Genomic DNA, 6,462 nt, shown 5'->3' with positions numbered 1-6,462 from the left:
GCCGAGTACAAATCAGCATGAAGTTTTAACACCTACTCTTGTGTAATGGAAATCATTACATGTCCTCTCTGTCACGGTAGATGTATTTTCTGGTCTCTTCTAGTCTCGTGTTTATGTTGTTGTATGATTGCACGTGCGTGTGTGCGTGGATGATTGGCACTCCTGATCCGCTCCAGCTGATCATCTTTTCGTCACCAGCTGTACGCAATCTCATCACCATATATATTCTTACCACTGTTTCCTCATCATTGTCAGATCGTTTGTCTTGATGTCCTCGGTGTTGGTGTTCCTGTATCCTGTCCTGCCTGATGTTCCAGTTCTTCGTCGTCTTCACCATCATCGTCTTCGTCACCGTGTCGTGTGGGTTTTGAGTCTTCCCTGTCTTCACCTCTTCACTGCACCCAACCACGGATCCTGATCATCAAAGTCCCTGCGTCACTCACCATCGGCTGCACTGTGTTGTTCCCGTGTTATTCTGACTATTATCTTCAATAAAAGAGTAACTCGCTTTTGCTTCCAGTATTCCTTGCAGCAGACATGACAGAACGATCTGACCGTCAAATGGAAGCAGCGAGTGCATCACCGTCTTCATTGGAGGATTTTATCCACCACAGCATTCGGCGAATGGACACCCAGGAAAGAGAGATCGGCGACACGGGTCGCGCAGTGCAAGCCTTAGTGACGCAGGTGTCCGAGCTCACCCGGCAGCTCCAACACCTGCATGTTCCCACTGCGCCGCCCACACCGGCCGTTCCCCCCACACCACCAGACAACCCACCCCAGTCAGAACCACGCCAACCTGTACCCGAGGCTTATGGAGGAGATCCTAATCATTGCAGAGCATTCATCACCCGATGTTCCATGCACTTCGCACTGCAACCTCGCACGTTTAACACAGAACAAGTCAAAGTAGCCTTCACGCTAACCCTGCTGACTGGGAGAGCGGCTTTATGGGGGACGGCGGTGTGGGAAAACCAAAACCCATGCTGCGCCTCGTTCCAGACCCTCGCCGCCGAGATGAAGAAGGTGTTTGACCGGGCTGCTTCGGGTCGTGAGGCAGCCCGAACTCTGGCAGAGCTGCGACAGGGGGGAAGATCTGTTTCTGATTTTTCGATCAAGTTCCGGACCTTGGCGGCGGAGTGCGGCTGGAACGAGGAGGCGCAGTGGGACATGTTCCTGCATGGGCTGGCTGATCACGTCCAGAAGGAGATCTACGCCCTGGACCTACCCACCACCCTTAATGGACTGATAGACCTGGCTCTGCGGGTGGACGCTCGTTTGTCCAGGGTCGAACGTCGAGCCCAGTCCACCCGTACCTTCGTAGGTATCGATGTTCCTCGGTCCAATGGCAGGGACGTGGTCAGCCCCAACTACGATCCGGAGCCCATGCAGGTGGGTCGAGCTCGGCTTTCCCGGGAGGAGAGGGAGAGGTCCCAGGGCCTTTGTCTCTATTGTGGAGGATCAGGACATTTTGCCAACAACTGCCCAGTAAAAGGCCCAGCCCGGTAGTAAACTTGAGGCTACTATCGGGTGGGATCTCCGCCAGGAAGACCTCATCAGCTGTGACATCTACCTCCACCCTTCTCCCGGTAAGACTAAGAGGGTCAGTCCACCAGCACGACTGTCACGCACTACTGGATTCAGGCGCCGAAGGTAATTTTATGGACTACAGTTTTGCTCAAAGGTTTCAGATTCCCTGCAAACCACTCACTCACAAGATCGCTGTTCACGCACTCAACGGACAAGAACTACCCACCATCTCCCTTTCCACTGAAGACATCACCCTCATCACCTCTGGCAACCATTCCGAGACTATTTCATTTTATATTATGGACTCACCCCTGTCACCTGTTGTCCTGGGACACCATTGGCTCATCCAACACAATGCCCGAGTGGACTGGCATCACAAATCCGTGCTGGAGTGGAGTAAGGAGTGTCATAAGTCTTGTCTTGTGTCTGCTTGTTCGTCTGTGCCTATGTCTGTGTTACAGGAGGAAGCAGGGGATCTATCTAACATGCCCATGGAGTACCTGGACCTGAAGGAACTGTTCAGTAAGTCTCGTGCTGCTTCTCTACCTCCGCATCGTCCCTACGACTGTGCTATAGATTTACTGCCAGGTAAGTCTCCGCATAAAGGCAAGTTATATGCTCTCTCTATTCCGGAGAGAGAGGCTATGGAGAAATACATTTCAGATTCTCTAGCAACCAAGTTCATCCGTCCTTCCTCTTCTCCAGCGGGGGCGGGGTTCTTTTTTGTGGGGAAGAAGGACGGCTCTCTGCGACCTTGTATTGACTACCGGGGGCTGAACAACATCACGGTAAAGAATACTTATCCTTTGCCGTTGATGTCTTCAGCCTTCGAGAGATTACAGGGAGCGTCCATCTTCACAAAATTGGATTTGCGTAACGCTTATCATTTGGTTCACATTAGGGAGGGGGATGAGTGGAAAACTGCTTTTAACACCCCCAGGGGGCATTTTGAATACTTGGTCATGGCGTTCGGACTGTCCAACTCCCCAGCGGTTTTCCAAGCACTGGTCAACGACGTGTTGCGAGATATGATCGATCAGTTCATATATGTCTACCTGGATGACATTGATTTTTTCCTCTTCTCTCCAGGAACATGTTCAACACGTTCGACGAGTGCTTCAGAGGTTGCTAGAGAATGGGCTTTTTGTCAAGGCGGAGAAATGCGATTTTCATGCACAGCCTGCCCCTATCTTAGGTTACATTGTGTCGTCTGAAGGAATGCGTATGGACCCTGAGAAGATTAAGGCTGTGGTGGAATGGCCAAACCCAGATTCCCGCAAGGCCCTGCAGAGGTTTCTGGGGTTCGCCAACTTCTACCGGCGTTTTATTCGCAACTTCAGCCAACTACTCGCACCTCTGACTGCCTTGACCTCCGACAGAACTACGTTCAGGTGGTCGGACGCAGCCGAAGATGCGTGCACTAAACTGCAAGGCCGCTTTGTTTCAGCCCCCATCCTTGTAGCCCCTGATTCTTCACGTCAGTTCGTGGTGGAGGTCGACGCATCAGAGGTGGGAGTAGGTGCAGTTCCTTGTCCTATCGGCCGGGGTCTAAGAACATCAAACCTGACGAACTATCCCGTATATTTGATTTTTCCGAGCGCCCGTCTACTCCCGAGTGTATTTTGCCTGAAACCCTATTTGTTTCAACACTTACATGGGAGGTCGAATCGAGGGTCACTAAAGCCCTAGAAGGGGTAACGCCTCTGCCCGGTTGCCCACCGAATCGATTGTTTGTGCCGGAGGGATTACGGTCTGACGTTATTCAGTGGGGTCATGGTTCCAACGTGGCTTCCAGGAGTTAATCAGACTAAGTTTTTAGTTAAGCAACGATTCTGGTGGCCACTTATGGCTCGGGACATTCACAGTTTTGTTTTGGCTTGCTCGGTTTGTGCCACTGGTAAGACTTCCAATCGACCTCCAGACGGGTTACTTCAGCCACTGCCGGTCCCCTCGAGACCCTGGTCCCAAATAGCTCTAGATTTTGTTACCGCCCTCCCACCTCTCAGGGTAACACAGTGGTTTTAACTGTGGTGGACCGGTTCTCGAAGGCGGCCCATTTTGTTCCCTTACCCAAATTACCCTCAGCTAAGGAGACGGCGGTGGCAGTCGTAGATCACGTCTTTCGGTTACATGGCCTCCCGACAGACGTGGTTTCCGACAGGGGTCCCCAATTTGTGTCCAAATTTTGGCAAGAGTTTTGTAGGTTACTGGGGGCGACGGTTAGTTTGTCTTCTGGGTTTCACCCCCAGAGCAATGGTCAAACCGAGAGAGCCAACCAGGATTTGGAGAGAGTGTTGCGATGTTTGGTCTCCAAGAATCCTTCCTCGTGGAGCCAACAACTGTCTATGGTTGAGTACGCGCACAACACGATACAAGTATCGGCTACGGGCCTCTCTCCGTTTGAGTGTAGTGTAGGTTACCAGCCACCTTTATTTCCCAGTCTGCAATCTGAGGTTGCGGTCCCCTCCGCCCACGCCTTCGTCCAGAGGTGTCACCGTACGTGGACTAGAGCCCGAGAGACTCTACTCCAGGTGGGGGCGCGCACCAAGGCCAAGGCCGATTGCCACCGGTCAAGGCCTCCCGTATACGTCGTTGGTCAAAAAGTGTGGCTTTCTACTAAGAATATTCCTCTCCGTACCGTGTCTAATAAACTAGCACCCAAATTCATTGGCCCGTTTACTGTCACTAAGATCCTTAGCCCGGTGGCAGTCCGCCTCAAATTACCTCCAGCGTACAGGAGGGTTCATTCCGTGTTTCATGTTTCCAAAATTAAACCCGTGTTTCATTCACACATTAACCCGCCCGTCCCGGTCCCTCCTCCACCGCGGCTCGTAGATGGAGAGACCACATATTCGGTCAATCGTATTCTGGACTCTAGGCGGAGGGGACGCGGATTTCAGTACTTGGTGGACTGGGAGGGTTACGGTTCGGAGGAGAGAAGTTGGGTTCCTGCTAGAGACATCCTGGATCACTCCCTTATCGATGATTACAATCGACAGGTAAGGGTGTCTGGGAACGCCAGGAGGCGTTCTTAGAAGGAGGGGTACTGTCACGGTAGATGTATTTTCTGGTCTCTTCTAGTCTCGTGTTTATGTTGTTGTATGATTGCACGTGCGTGTGGGGGTGAATGATTGGCACTCCTGATCCGCTCCAGCTGATCATCTTTTCGTCACCAGCTGTACGCAATCTCATCACCATGTATATTCTTACCAGTGTTTCCTCATTATTGTCAGATCGTTTGTCTTGATGTCCTCGGTGTTGGTGTTCCTGTATCCTGTCCTGCCTGATGTTCCAGTTCTTCGCCACCGTGTCGTGCGGGTTTTGAGTCTTCGCTGTCTTCACCTCTTCACTGCACCCAACCACGGATCCTGATCATCAAAGTCCCTGCGTCACTCACCATCGGCTGCACTGTGTTGTTCCCGTGTTATTCTGACTATTATCTTCAATAAAAGAGTAACTCGCTTTTGCTTCCAGTATTCCTTGCAGCAGACATGACACTCTCTATCGGATTAGAAAATAATAAATAAAAGAATAAACCACTCCTTTCAACCCGATCGAAATTTCCTTCGGATCGAGCTCAATCGGATCGATTAAGGTGTTTACTTGAAGGCTTTTGAGTCCGATTGAGCCGTCAATCCGATTACAAATGGATTATTTGGTTGCATGTAAACCAGTGGTGGGCCGTCAGGGCCAGCAAGGCCTTCTCTGCTGGCCTAAACACTATCAGAATCACTGACTTGCACTTTAATATATATTGAGTATTTAATTATTCCCAATAGTCCATTCTCTTATAAGCTCACAGCTTTTCTCTTGGTTGCATTGCTTCCAGTATTGTATATTTATTTTAGCGCTTTTATCCAATTAAATAAACTAAATCTGCCTTGAGGCCTTCAGAATCGACAGTGTGGGCGCCTGTAGCTTAAAATGAATGGAAATGAAACCGCTGCTTTAGCCAATCAGATAATCAGTCAGATTTAATAAGCCAATCAGATTTCGATTTGACTGCACCGGGGCCATCTAGCAGGCGTCTGCATTTTCACGTCCTTTGATTTGGTGGTCAGAGCGCGTACTATTACTGGTGGTCAGAGGCTGAGCTAGCCGCATCTGTAGCTAACTGCAGAAACTAAAATACATTCCTGTAGATTTAACAGTTTTTCTACCCACAAATTAATGTTTCTTTCCCTCCTCGACCCACAGCAGGTTCAATACTAGACTACCGCTATCCCTTATTCACCCTGAGCTTAACGCAGTCACGGAACTCTATTCGATACATAACCTGTACACCAGAGTAATTGAAATCTTTTTGAGGAAAGAAATTAGGTTGGATTTGGTGTAAAACATAATCAGTAGCTTTGGTGAGTATAATGCTTTTTTTGCCCCCGTTTTTTCCGTGGTGAATAGGATTTTCTTCTTAATTTTTCTTGTAAATTTATGATCTAATGTTTTTTTCAAACATTCAAACTATTGTAACCCTTGAAGGACAAGACAAGGGAGGCTCCGTTTCTGAACTTCTGAACGCAAGAACAACTGTACACTAACGCACACGCCGAACTCACTTGCTTGTTTCTCTCTACCGGCCTTTTCCGAACTCACCGCATTAATCCTATAACTGCCGGTGCAAAATAAATACAGGAATTTCACAACAATTATAGAGAGTCTGTGCGCTGCTACGCTATTAAAAGTTATTCATTCACTGAAGGCCTAGGTGTGAAATGCACGGCCCGCCACTGATGTAAACGTATTGTCGATCGCAGATAGTTCTTCACAAGTTTGAGATGCTCGTGCTCGTCATGATGCGGCGCCCTCAAGTGTCTGGCGCCCACGGCAATTGCCCAGCGCTTCCGCTAGCCCTACGCGTCACCCAGCATACCCGGTTTAAAAAGTGACCGCTCGCCACTGATGTATATGCATGTGCAGACTGTACGCATCATA

The sequence above is a fragment of the Siphateles boraxobius genome, unplaced genomic scaffold (assembly GCF_051911475.1).
Source record: "Siphateles boraxobius isolate OS27281-9 unplaced genomic scaffold, OSU_SipBor_1 30, whole genome shotgun sequence".
Classification (NCBI taxonomy): domain Eukaryota; kingdom Metazoa; phylum Chordata; class Actinopteri; order Cypriniformes; family Leuciscidae; genus Siphateles; species Siphateles boraxobius.
The sequence above is the reverse complement of the archived record's forward strand: the minus strand, read 5'-3'. Positions refer to the sequence as shown.